The sequence below is a fragment of the Lagopus leucura genome, unplaced genomic scaffold (assembly GCF_019238085.1).
Source record: "Lagopus leucura isolate 7727_CA_CO unplaced genomic scaffold, USGS_WTPT01 Super-Scaffold_100002, whole genome shotgun sequence".
Taxonomy (NCBI): Eukaryota; Metazoa; Chordata; class Aves; order Galliformes; family Phasianidae; genus Lagopus; species Lagopus leucura.
In genome coordinates this window covers 23379006-23392914 of record NW_024962263.1, presented here as the reverse complement: position 1 = coordinate 23392914, position 13909 = coordinate 23379006, and positions in this window count along the sequence as shown.

Sequence of the window (13909 nt, the reverse complement as noted above, 5' to 3'; positions counted from 1 at the left end):
ATGACCTCTGCATGTCACTTGCAATTTAAACCTTGCTGTGATTCTGTGAGTTTTCTCTAAGTTGTCTACTTCAGGAGATTCTCTATCTACTTGTTTTTTCTCATCAGCTCTGAATGTATTTCTTCTTTAGTGACAACTCAGGAAAACACACTTTTGTTTGCACACTAAATCAACCTTGTTTATATGTAATAATTACTTTTGACTTATTCTGGGGGCACTCCAGATGTGAGAGATTCATAGATAGTTTCTTGTTACTGCTCAAGTCTCTTCTCTATTTTCCTTCAACTCCTCTTCCATGACATTTTCAGCCAGCTGCAGAATTGGAATCAATCCCTAAGCTGTTCTCTGTTTTCCTGCAAGTTCTTCCTTTTTTCATTGCTGAGGCTCACTGTTCTCTACACAGTACACTTTCCACAGGCAGCAAGAAAAAGCATAAAAATACACAATGATGATGAAATTAGTTTTGAAGGAATAGGTCCTATTTCAACCAGGAATTTCCTTGGGAAATAGTAATGTCAATTGTCATATATACCAATGTCCAACCTCTTGCTTGTTTATTTTTCAAGTGGTTGCTTTTTTTCTGTGAGACTCTGGATGTTTCTTTCTCCACAATGCATATTTGTATACTTTCAGTCTCCATGAACCTACACAATTTTTGAAAATATCTACATTCTATATCTAATTGGGCTACACAGAGAATTCAGGGAAAGCTCTCAATCCTGATAGTATGATAATGTTTCCTCCAACTATTGGACTCCAATGATAACCCATTAGAGTTACAAGCTCAGTGTCAAGGAGTGTTTTCTTAATGGAGGTTACATTTTTCACTGGTTTCCCATGCTTAGAAACTCTACCAAAATCTTTCTGTATTGCACAGTTGTAAGACAACTTCACCACTGATGTACAACACCTTTTTAAACTGTACAGGTTGTATGTCCTGGTGTTCTGCTCCTTTTGTGGGAATCGATACTGATGTTCTCTTATGAGTGACTACTGAATGGAATCACTCTGAAATTTCTTAACAGCACACATTCATAAGAAGACATTTCACAGGCTCACAAAGCCTACAATTGAAAATTTCAACTTTGTTAGCTCTACGTTTTCAGTTTCATTTCACAGCTGATACAAACTTGTTCAGTGAAAACTTAGATGCTATAAAAATGCTGCACCTTAGCTCTCACACATGGACTTTTATCCTTGATGCTGCTTTGTGGAATAAATAGGGGCTTCATTCATGTCTGCCTACCTTCATTAGCATTTAGCAGTGTCATAGCCCAGAGCACATTGCTCCTGTTGCAGGAGTTTAGCCAACTACATTCATGCCTAGCTCACTGATAGGAACTGCATCATAGAAATAGGGCTCTCTGTTTAGTCACGTTATCTCTCTTTGACTTGCATTTTATTTTCTACACAATGATTAGTAATGGTGAGTTCAGAGTCCTGTATGTACTAATGTGTAGAATCATAGAATCACCAAGGTTGGAAAAGACCTCAAAGATCATCCAGTCCAACAACCCACTGATCACCAGTATTTCCCATTAACCCATGTTCCTCAGCAGCCCATTCTAGAACCTGACCACTCTCTTGGAAGTGATGTATTTCCTAACGTCCAACCTGAAGTTCTCCTGGCACAACTTGAAGCCATGAGTGTAAAGAGACTCTAGGTCACAGAATCACTGAGACTGACTTTGCATTTAGCATGAAGAGTCAAGTAGAACTAGTCTAAGTTACCTCACCTATGAAAATGAAAAAGGAGATTGCACCTGTAGTGTGCTGTCTTTCCTCTTTCAGAGAGATGACCTTTTAAAAGTCTTGAAGACAAAAATGACACTCACGTGATCTGTAAACTAAATACAAGCATGCTACTATTATGTAGTTTGACTAATGAAAAATAGCCTCTTGGACTAGTCATTATTTGTATATTTGACTGTATGTCCCATTGGCTTTGTTTCTTTTAGTGTCTGTAAGTTTTAATTCTTGTGCACCCACTGGAAAATTCAGTAGTTACATAAGACACTCAAAAAGCTCCTGTTTGAACTTTTCTTAACTGTCTTATTTTATCTGTTTGTAACTGGTAATTATGAGTTCGTGCTGAACTACAATTTCAGTTTCTGCAGCAGTGCTGTTAAAAAGTTGTTTGGTTTTAGTCTGTCTTATTATTCTCCAGTAATGCATTTCAAGGTTTGAGTATTACACTGAAATATTCATAAAGTTCCAAACCAGCTGCAATTATTTGCACTGCGTTCTAATAATGGCAGCTGCCCTGAATAAAAGTTGGGGAAAGAAGAGTAATGGGTGGGAATGAGGAAAGTGAAAAATTAAAAAAAAAAAAACAAAAACAAAACCAAAAAGGAACCAGAAATAAGAGAAACGAAGAGTAAATAAAAGAAATGAAGAGTATTATGAAAAATATCTGGAAAGAAGAATGGTAAGGCCAGTGGGAATAGATATGAAGATAATCATTAGAAATAGAACCCAGCAAATAGGCTAGCAAAACATCAGTTTTTATCCAGTCTTACATCCAAACACTTGACATGCTATGGCTGCTGAAAGATTAACAAGCCAATGTGACATTTAAGTTTCAGAGAGAACAAAATACATGAGGTCAAACACAGGATAATAAAATGGAAAAAAAGTTGTTGCTGAGAAACTACTTTTAGATAATTAGAGGTATTATAGAGTCTACAGGCCAGAGAGAACTGCTGAATTTTAAGAAATGGTGGAAACAGTACTTTTGTGCTATCTGCTTCTGTTGGTATCCACCCCAAGATGGATGACTTTGAAAATCAGGCTTTATTGAGATTATCTGTTACACTGGCTGTATCAAAAAAAATCAATCAGCTGTATCTTATAAGATCTGCCTTTCATCCCATTCTGTACAACAGTATTAATTCTGCTTCAATTACTTTATTTAAGCTATGGAAAAAGAAGTGATCACTGTTATTTCTTAAACTGCTCAATTGGAGCAAGAATAGCATGTCTTATGACTAAATAAACATTGGAGGCAGATCCCAGGTTTTAGGCACATGTTCTCACCGTATAAATTCTGATCTCTTCAGAACCTTCCTTCATATTTAGATTAATGGATTGTAATGGTGTTATTATGTAATTTTACAATCCAAAATTACGCATATCTTAATAAAATGTTAACACGTTTATACAGTGTATAACCTAGAGGCTTAGATTATCTGATAGAGTTCTAAAACAATTGCTATGAGAAATTACTGATCTTTTGTAAGGTGTTTGGGGAGGTATGTTTTTAAATCTCTTGCTCTAGAAATGATGATGAAGGAACAGCAAAGCATTTTGAATTTCCTTTTTGTCTTGTTCTCCATCCAGTGATGTCATATTCTTCTCCAGCAGGGTATGAATATCAGAACAGAACAGCTTTTGTAATTCTGATTTAAAGACTAGTTTCAAAATACGGGCATTGCTGCTATTGAGGACAACATTGCAACAACTACCTTCTAGCTGGCAGTTGTGGTAAGACTCACAACTGTGTGCTCCAGCATTTGGGAGAACCAGCCATCACAAGAAGAGCTTTGCTTTACATGATTGCACCCCAATAACAGTCAGCTGGAAAATGCTGTAAAATAAGGTTATGTCATGAATTCCATCTCTTCTGTGGCCTTGACACATAAAGATCTTGAGCACTGTGCTATGTCCTCTTTTCCTTGAAATAGATCCCTATATCTTGAAGTAAGCAGGGACCAGTTCTTTGTTTTAAAAGATAATTTGTTGGAACATGATGTTACAGTAGTTCTGGCCCCTCTTCCCTACCTTCTCTCCTCTATAATCAAGTGCAGTAGATCATATATAGGAGAGATAATCTGGTTTCCTTCCTCCTTTCCGTTTCACAGTCATATTTCTGCCTAGGTTTTTATTGTACATGTGTTGCATGAAAAAGGTGAGGGGTTGTTTTCCCCTTCTGTTGGCATTAGTCCACCATGAAGACTGAACTGTTCATGATCCAAAGAGAAAAGGAACTTCTTCTGTTATGCACCTAGGAAGCCCTCTGTAAAAAGAAAGAACTCCCTTGCGCTTCTTTCAATAAGGACAGCATATACAAACCTTTCACAGAATAAAATACTGTCCTGGAAACACTTGAAACCAGGTCCTCTTCTCATGTCATTACTGAATATTAGCTTAGAAGACCAGTTCTTAAGCTGAGAAATACTGAATGTTTCTGCAAAATGGGACAGTTTTAACAATACTAGTTTTCCAGTCTGCTCTGACCGTTGCTTCAGGCATCTTTTAGGAATGTACATGAGTAGTAGAATCCCTTCAACATCATGCTACACAGGGGAAGGAAGTTGTCTTAGGTATCCTAAAACCTGCTCTAAAAACAAAAATAATTTATAAAAAGGGGAGAGGAAGCATTTTACCAGTTCATCTGATTGTGATAAAAAAAATCAATTGAGAAGCCTTTTCTTGCACATGTATGCTACCCAGCAGATTTCAGACTGCTCCTATGTCAGCAAGTCCTCAGACCTTTAGATGAACATTAATTGGTCCACTATGCTAGCTACGTTCTGATCTACTCATACCTGTTAGTACTGACACAATTCTGGATATACTCAGAAGCAGAGATGTATAGAGTTTAGTGGAAGATCTGTACTATGAGACATTGGACTACAGCTTCTGAGATTTGCACAGATCTTTCAACGTGCTCAGCACGTTTCATAGTTTGTTCTGAAAGGTGGATTACTCTATGAAAATCTGCCATGAAACAAAAAGACTATCTGTTTCCACGGCAAAATCATAGTTTCTTTTCCAGTAATCAGTTTGCGTCTTTGTACTCATGACACAATCTGTTTAAAGACACAAGAAGGAAAGCATGTTGGCCACAATAAAATTGGAGGGCAAGAAAAATGCAGCAGATTGGTTATACAAGATATAGAGGAAAAGGTACAAAGGCTTAACATTTCAAAAAAGTCTTAAGAGGAATTCTTTGTTTCATTTGTATTAACAAAACTGTGGTTCTCAGATCAAGTCCAAAATGGTGACAAAGAATTGAGGATCTCTTCATGCGATTGTACCATTTAAATTTGTGCACACTTTGAAACTTCAGAGAAATCATAGTAAATAATGAGAGCCTCCTGCATCATCTGTGAAAGTTAACAAACTAACACAGATATTTTATTTTCAAGGAGAATTTAGGCACTTCTTCATTTACCTTAAGTGCTTAAGCTGTCTTTCAAGATTCATAAATTTTGAAAGCATGAAAAACAGTGAAAGTTATAGTCGCTTAACCCTTCTAAATCCGTAGTAGATCATCTGATAGCCAAACAGAACCACTAGGTGCTTGTAACCATCTTCTGATAGTGAACTTTTGAGAAATCAAAATAATGATTCTAGTTACAGGTGGTCTATGAGAGATTGTTTCTGTGATTCATTTCTGTAGCGGAAATGCTAAGTCATGGCCTGAACCAGTGATTAAGCACCTGCTGGGAAGGCAGGGCCAACCCGGGGGAACTCAGCTGCATGCAACGTGCCTGAGTGACCCGAAGGGGTGGAGCCAGGATCAACCCCTTCCCAGGCCTCATTTAAGGGTTGGCAGTGGATGCAAGGGTCTCTTGCTGGAGATCCCTGCTACCTGAGGCCTTCAAAGGTAAGCAGCTTTTTTTTTTTTTCTTCTTCTTTGTTCTTGCATCCCCAGCTTCTACCTTTGGCCTTGTTCTCACTTGCTGCAGCCAATCTTGCTGTACTTTTTGCCACATTATGGCGTTATATCTTCAATCACAGAAAAAGCAGATTTTAATTGGTGCTGTCAACTAGAATTTGCTGTTTACTGTTACTGTGTGAAAGGCTGATCAGAAAAAAAAATGCGTGGGTTAAGAATATGGATGGCACTGGCACAGCACAGCCTTGATGCTTACAGCTGGAGGTAATACAGGCAGCCTGTTGCAGCTTCTGCAGCTAGCAGGCTAATTTTAGGCTCAGGCTAAATTTACTGCCAAGCTGATTTGGATCTGTTTTTTTAAGACCACCTGCCTTTTAGTTAAGCGAGAAAGCACATGTTCAAGCTATTGTCCTGCATTTTAAATTACATTGTAAGACATGTAGGTGGTGGCTGAGGTGAAACTTCTGTTTTAGAGCACCCGATTAAGAGATCTTTTAAAAATACATTACAGTGTATTGCAAAAGAGAGTTTGTGAGGGCAGGAGAATGAGCTGGAGCCTCAGCCAGACTGCTGACATTGGCTCACACAAACTACAATCAGTCTTTCCTTCAGGCTTTTAAAGGTACAGTTGCTTTCATAATTGCCACACGTTATGTGGCTGCATATGTGAATAAGAAAGTGTGGGAGGGGCCAGCTGAAGTCAAAGAGGCAATAGTGTTTTATTTATGACTAAATTATATGTAACGAGGGATTACAGACTCAGAGAGTTGGAGGGAATCTCAAGAGAGCTTCTAGTCCATCCTGCTAGACAACTAAAGCTAGCTTTCCCAAACAGCATTTCCCTAAGCTGCTGATTAGGAAGACCTGTCCGCCACTTTCAAATGACAAAGCTGTCCCTGTGCCACCTATCCCAGTTGCTCTGTTATCATGACCAACACAAGCTTTTTTTTCATAAGCCCCTGTCCTGAATCTTCCTTGATGCAGTTTAATTTATTAGCTGTTTCCAATTCTGTGTTTATGCAATTAATAATTCCTATCTCAAAAGCCTAATTCATATTCACTGGTACCTTGTAATCTTTAGCATTTGGCAGCTGATGAATTTGGACCAAAATATTATAGGTGTTCCCAGTTTCCTTGATGCTGAGAATCTGTGTTGCACTGCTACAATTTATGCAAGAGTTACTGCAAGTAACATGTGCTGCCCTCATCTTCCCATAACTGTGCTTTTGTAGTTGAAAAGGCTTCTATTTGATTTTTTGCAGCTGCAGAAAAAAGACCCAGCTGCATGAGTAAGGAAGTAGAAATAATTTCAGGCCTGTTAGAAAGCATCAAAACACTGAAAGCTGGAGAACATTCTATCAAAATGTAGGGGTTTTTGTGCATTTCATCACATGACAATTGTGTTTCCATCTTATCACTCAGTTTAAGTCTCCATGTAGTTAATATTAATATTCAGTTTCTCGTCATGTGGGTAGGCATGATGCAGCTGCTGGAACTCTGTTTTCATAAATAGAATCATAGAATCCTTGGGTTAGAAGAAATCTCAAGAATCATAAAGTTCCAAACTCCTGGCAGTGTTTGCCAGCTGCTAGATCACATACTAGACCGGGTTGCCTAGGGCCCCATCCAGCCTGGCCTTGAATGCCTCCAAGGATGGGACATCCAGAACTTCTCTGGCCGATGTGTTCCAGCACGACTCTCTCTGTGGAAAAATTTCCCCCTGACATCTAATCTAAACTTCTCCTTGAGTTTAAATCCATTTCTCCTTGTCCTATTACTATCTACCAATGTATAAGTTGAAATAGGGTGGATCTTGGTAATATTTGTAGGGTGCTGCAGGACCATTACCAGCCTGGTGAGAGGTGATTGCTGTTCACCCATGCCCAAAAGTTGCTTCAGGCAACCAAAATCTTTTTAGATCAATTGGGAGCTTTTAGTGCAACTCCCTATCAGAATGGTCTGTGTTGATGTAATATATTTTGCTTACTGTAGATCTTCAGGTACCCATAGCTACAAAACCTAATGTGTGACACTGGAGATTTCCAATTCCTCATACTTTGGTGGATAAATGTGTGTATGCATAAAAGCAATATACGTATTCCACAGTGGGAATAGATTGCATATATGAGAATAAATTTGTCATAATTTTTCCCCAACATATACAAAACAGTTGGCCTCTGAATATGCTTTTCCTTAAAAATTCTCAAGAATTTTAGAATTGCAACCTTAAATAAATTCTCCTATTTCTTCTAAGGTCAGTATTATTTGAAAATGCAGGGTGTATTTTTTTTTCTAGGAAAAAAAAAAACTTAAGGTCAAAAGACGTCTTAAAAACCTTTTTAGTTTTCACATGCTATGCACTGGTATGGTAATGGGACTTGTATGGAGGGATTCAGATAAGTGGTTTCAATCATGTCTTTCTAGAAGTGCTGGAAGACTTTGAGTAATGAATAATTCAGCATTTTTTTGTTGATAGTACAGTTATTAATGGCCCTCATTTTTAAACCTGGACACTTCTTCTGGCATTTGACACAACATGAGCCAAAGAATTTCTTTTATTATATATCCCCAAAATAAGAAACATTTGAAAAATAATATTTTGGTTTTAGTTTTTCTGTAGCTCTTTATGGAAGTACTCATTTTCATGTCTGTTTTACAGCTGGGAAGCAGGCATGCAGAGGGTACAGGTACTTAGCAGAAATGATAAATTAGTCTATCTTTCACTTCAGGTTCTTAACTTCAAGAAAAACTCCTCAAACCTGAACATCTTACTCTGAAGTTAATGAGTCAATAGACGCATGTTTTCTGCCAGTGGATAGATTCAGCAAGTGCTGACAGCACTGCATTATTTAGGACCCAAAATCACGAGGAGCATTCTGACAACTCCCTCTGATTTACCCAATTCCTTTTCTTGCCTTCCTTCATATCCAGCTCTTGTAGGGTGAAGAACAGCTTATGTTCATCTATGCTGCTTTTTCTGACAGTATGCTTGTTAGAGAACTTGTCTGGCTTGTAATACCTGATCTCATAAATTACATGGGGCTATTTGGAAGCTAGGATTTGATTCTGCATCTACTGCTTCTTAGGGTGGTCTGTATTGTGCTGAGAGAGAAGTCTTGGAGGTTACTCTGTCTCTCCCTCTGAACTTGTCCCACTTTAAGTCAAAAAGAGATGGATGGAAAATAACTTTTTACTATACAGTATATATGTTTTCTCAAGGACCAGGAGCATAAATACTTACAAATTTCTCTATAAGATATTTTTTCCTTGTTGTCTAATAACAGTGTGTAAGTAATCGGGTGGCCATAACGTCTTTCAGACTGACATACATAAACCTAAGTAATTTTAGGGAGTGGTAAGGTATTATCAACGTTGTTTTTCTCCTTAAACAAAAACAGCATCATACCAGACAGCGAAGAGAATAACTCTGTCCTGTTTTCAGCTGGGAAAATGTATGATTGCTTTTGCAGACTGTATCATTGTAGCAGGAACATTCAGATGTTAAGAGCAGCTTCTGGTGATAGGTTATGAACATGATCTGCCAATTTTGTAATTGTTTGTGGGAGGTCTTTGAGATTATAGTGAATTTACAAATGTTATAGTCCTAAAAGGTGTGTTACCTCTCTTAGACCATCTCTAGACAAGGTGATGATGCAAGGAAAAAGTAATACATAATTTCTTCATTCAAGGAATGTAGAAATCTTGGATTTTGTTGTTAAAAGCAAACTGACAAAAACAGACATTAAATTTTCTGTTAGCTTTTAATAAACTAAGTTATTAAAATATTTTTCAGCTATTAATGTTTTGAAAGTTAAGATATTCTGTTTCAAGGCTAGTAACTTATATTATGGTACCGAACTAATAGAGATTCCTCACCTGTGTGTGTATAGCAACTTATTTTATGGTTCTGAACTAATAGTGATCCCTCATCCATATATATATATATATATATATATATATATATATATATATATGTGTGTGTACATACATTCATACTTGACAAGCAGTACTAAATTGGGTTTCTACCCTGAAGGAGCTGTCTACATTACAAACAGTTCTATGTTATCACTAATACCCTGACTGTCTTGACTTTAAAGTGTTATTGCTGAGCTCAAGCACAAGCAATCAGTATGGCAGATACGCCTTTCTCCATGGAGGTTAATCAGTGAGTGTCTTACTGACATCAGATGGTTAATTTTCCACTAAAGAATCTCCATGTGAAATAAGAACCTATACTTTCAGAGTTTTTTGATGCTAAAAGGGATTGAATTAACTGACTTAATCATCTCTTAGCCAGACTATCAGATCTCAAAAGCTTATAGAGAGCAAGCGACATGGCTTAAAAATACCCAACGTATACCGAATAAAACCCATACCGAATAAAAATTAATTAATTCTTAGATAAATGAATCTCCTGATTACTTCCTATTAATTACATGACCACCAGGATTGGTGCTGGAGAGCCCAAAGAAGAGTGTGTCTACCAGTAGGGGGAGGCCAGGACAGTACTACAGCACTTTGTGTTTTGATGTCTTTAAATCACCCTGGCATTTCTTCTTACTGTTTGGTTTAGCTGATTAGTGATGTATAAAAATTATATGATTTCACTGGAAAGTAACTTCTGAAATGAGAATGTTCTTATTATGACAATGCAAACAAATTATTAAATATGTGGGAAAAGGAAGTATCTCAATGTTTTCCTTGCAAAAGTCAGCAAGAAGATAACTCAAGTGTTCAGTTTGACAAAGAGCTCCATGTATACCACTAAGACCTAGTTTGGCTGTCTTTGCTGGACATTTTGTGTCTGCTAGTAATGATATGAGATCAAACTGCCTGTGTACGGCTGCAGGAGACTGAGGCAATTTAAGGCTCTTGGACTCCAAGCAGACAATTCTTACTCATTGTTTGTGAGCTATCATACATCTGACTTCTGTAAGTCACTGCTGTGAGGTCTATGATCTTACAACAATATTTGTCAAGTATGAAGTCTCCATATTAGTTTAATGGCTGCAGCTTAGCAGTTCTATTTCAGTGACAATGCTTAAAGCAGTTTACAGTGATTAATGCTTTTCAGAAAAAAAACAGAACCACTTCTACAGACCCAAGAAGAGGCAGATGTTAATAACTGTATCCAAGGGCTCTTAAAGCTTCTTGATATAAGTAAGATCATGTAATGCAATCTGTGTCATTTGTTCTTTTTCTTTCTTACAGGGTCAAATTTCAAAATAGTTTCAATAAAATATGTACTAGTATTGTTTATGGCAAAGCACATAAACATTTGAAGACTTCCAGCTGCCTACAGTGTGTGCGAAAATGTAGGCTTGCAAATTCTAATAGAAATGGACTTTGCTTACTAATGATTTAGCTCTTATTTTCTACTGTTAGTGGATGAACAACTTAAAAAACATGATTCATGAAACTCCAGGTGCTGAAATGTGTTTATATTAGCAGCTTTGCCTAATGAGTTTCATTTAAAATTTCTCTGTGTGAGAGAGAATTAGGGAATACTAAAGCAGTGTTTTATTACCATTCTTTGTTTTACTAACCCTCAGATTAATTATTTCAAACATGAGCTGGTTATCTTACTTTATTTAGCATAACACAAAGTTAAACCTCAAGGAAATTACATGTGAAATACAATTATAAATAAGTGTTGATAGCTCTCAATCAAGTGCAGAGAGTTTGCCACAAATTTCCTCTGTTAAATATTGTAAAGATTATTGACAGATGGGAATAAATTATAAATTGTATGAACTATAACTGGAATCTGAATACTATGAATAACTGAAGCTTACTCTTAGAAAGCTCAATGTTCTTTAGCAAAGATCTGTACATTAGACATTTCAGTAACAGGTTTCAAAATAACATTTACACAGGAACCTAAGATAGAGATATGCATATTCTTTAAAACTCCTAGTAAAATATATTGCCTGTTTTACTCTCTTTTCCACTTCTATTTTCTTGTGATTAGCAAACTACATATATTTATACATGATTGTACTGCAAATGGCAAACACCCCAAGTATTCTTGGCAGCACTGGAGTTGATGAATTATGCTAGTGTATTTGGGAGGAGTAATTTCTGACAGGGCAAAGAACCCCTAGAATTGTTTTCTGAGCCTGCTGAAGGAAAGGGAAGGTGACTTGGGTCTGGATACTCTGTTTGGAAATGCAATATTATAAGAAGTCAGAAGTACAGAAGGGAGGTATGGAAATTTTGAGAATCTGGGCCCTATTCAGATCACACAGGTTTTGTGTATCTATTTCCTGCTGAAGGCCTACCAGAAGCTAGATAGAATGCTGCTAAAATTGAAGTTTCCAGTTCAGGAAAATATTTAGGAATCTCCTAGCAGCAAATACAAGCATCACAGATACAATAGCATCAGTAGTTGACAACAAAACTAACACTCTGAGAAGATGCCACATACCCTTTTCATAAGAACTTCCAATTTTGAGTTCTTGCATAGGACCTGGAAAGTGCCAGTTCAACATGAAGCACATGAAAGAAGAGCTCATTCCTGTACTTAATAAATGGACAGCATGGTGGTAAGAAATTGGCCACCCCACTATTGAACTAGAAAGGTCAAGAAACAAATAACTCTCTGCTGGAGTATGCCAGCCTACTGGAAAGTCAGGCAGGAGGTTTTCAGGGACATCAACTTTTCCTATTAATTATTATAAGGCACTAGTCATGTCTCTCCCATTGAGTACCACATCTTCTGTAGAAAATGATTGCACAAATCTAGAACATGATTTTACACATTCTAATAATCAAAGAATATTTAAAATTAGACAAGACCTCTAAGATTATCTAGTCCAGCCATCAACCCATCACTACCATGCCTGATAACTGTGCGGCTCGGTGTCACATCTACAAATTTCCTGAATACCTCTAGAGAAGATGATTTCACCACCTCCCTGGGCAGCCTGTTCCAGAGCCTCACCACTCTTTCTGAGAAGGATTTTTTCCTAATATCCAACCTGGACCTCCCCTGGTGCAACTTAAAGCTGTTCTATCTTGTCCTATTGTAAGGTATCTGGGAGAAGAGGCTGATTTCCCTCCGCTTCACTGCAATCTCCTTTCATGTAGTTTTAGATAGTAATAAGGTCTTCCCTGAGCCTCCTCTTCTCCAGTCTGAACAATCCCAGCTCCCTCAGCTGCTTCCCATAAGACCTGTGCTCCAGACCCCTTCATCAGCATCATTGCTATTCTCTGGGCATGCTCCAGGGCCTCAGGAACCATTAGAATTTGCATGGGCTTATTATTGCACTTCTGGAATAATACATACCTTCTACCTGGCAACATCAGGCTTCTCTGGTTTTTAGGCTTTAAGGGAGATACAGAGCCTGTGAATTAATTCATCTTGTACTAATTATTTTCATAATGCTGTTTGTCCATTAGCTTTAATTAATCTCCAAAGTTTATGGTCTAGAAATACATGCATGCATGCATAAATATCTTATAATTGCGCACAGAAGTGTGCCTGGCTCCCTATCAAATTTTGTTACATCAGGTCTCATAGTTCTTTTCTAAATATTTTCACCTATGCTACTCTCATTATCTTTTAAATGAAAGGAAAACCAGACTATGTATTTTTTAACTAAGACATATTTAAAATTACCTACGTTTGCAATTTCACTTGTTTTCCTCCCTCTTCATTTCTGGAGATGCTTAGCTAAACATATTTAGAATATTACATTCAGTGCAAAAATGGCATTGCTTTAATTGCATTAAGCATACCACTACAATCAGTTTCATTTTTTCATTTTAATTGCATGCTCCAACTTTACTAACTAACTTTCTGACACTGATATGTAATGTTTTAGAAGCTTGGTTGTTTTTTTTTTTTTTTTAGTTAGTGCTTTTGCCTTTGCTAAGCAGAAATCTGAGTGTACTTGTGTGTCCATAAACCTTCTAAAATCCATTTTAACCATACACTGGAGGTGAAATGACTTTGTCTTTTCTTCTTCTCTTAGAATTCAAAGGACAGTATTGTATTCCTTTTACCTGGGGATAGTTTTAACCTACCACTATTTTTCAAAATTTTAGGGCACAATTTAAGTACAGAATGTCTAATCACTAAAATAAAAAAAAAATAAAATTGTTGTGTACTGAGGTTGGGGTTTTGCCTGGCCTGCAGCTTTTGCCTCAGTACCTTCTTAGACTTTCATCTTTGTCCAAACTGATATACTTATGATAAATCTATTTCCATTATTATTTGAGTATTCTCATAAGGGAAACTTGGTCCATATTTTGAACTTGGAAATAACAGAAATCACCTCAGCA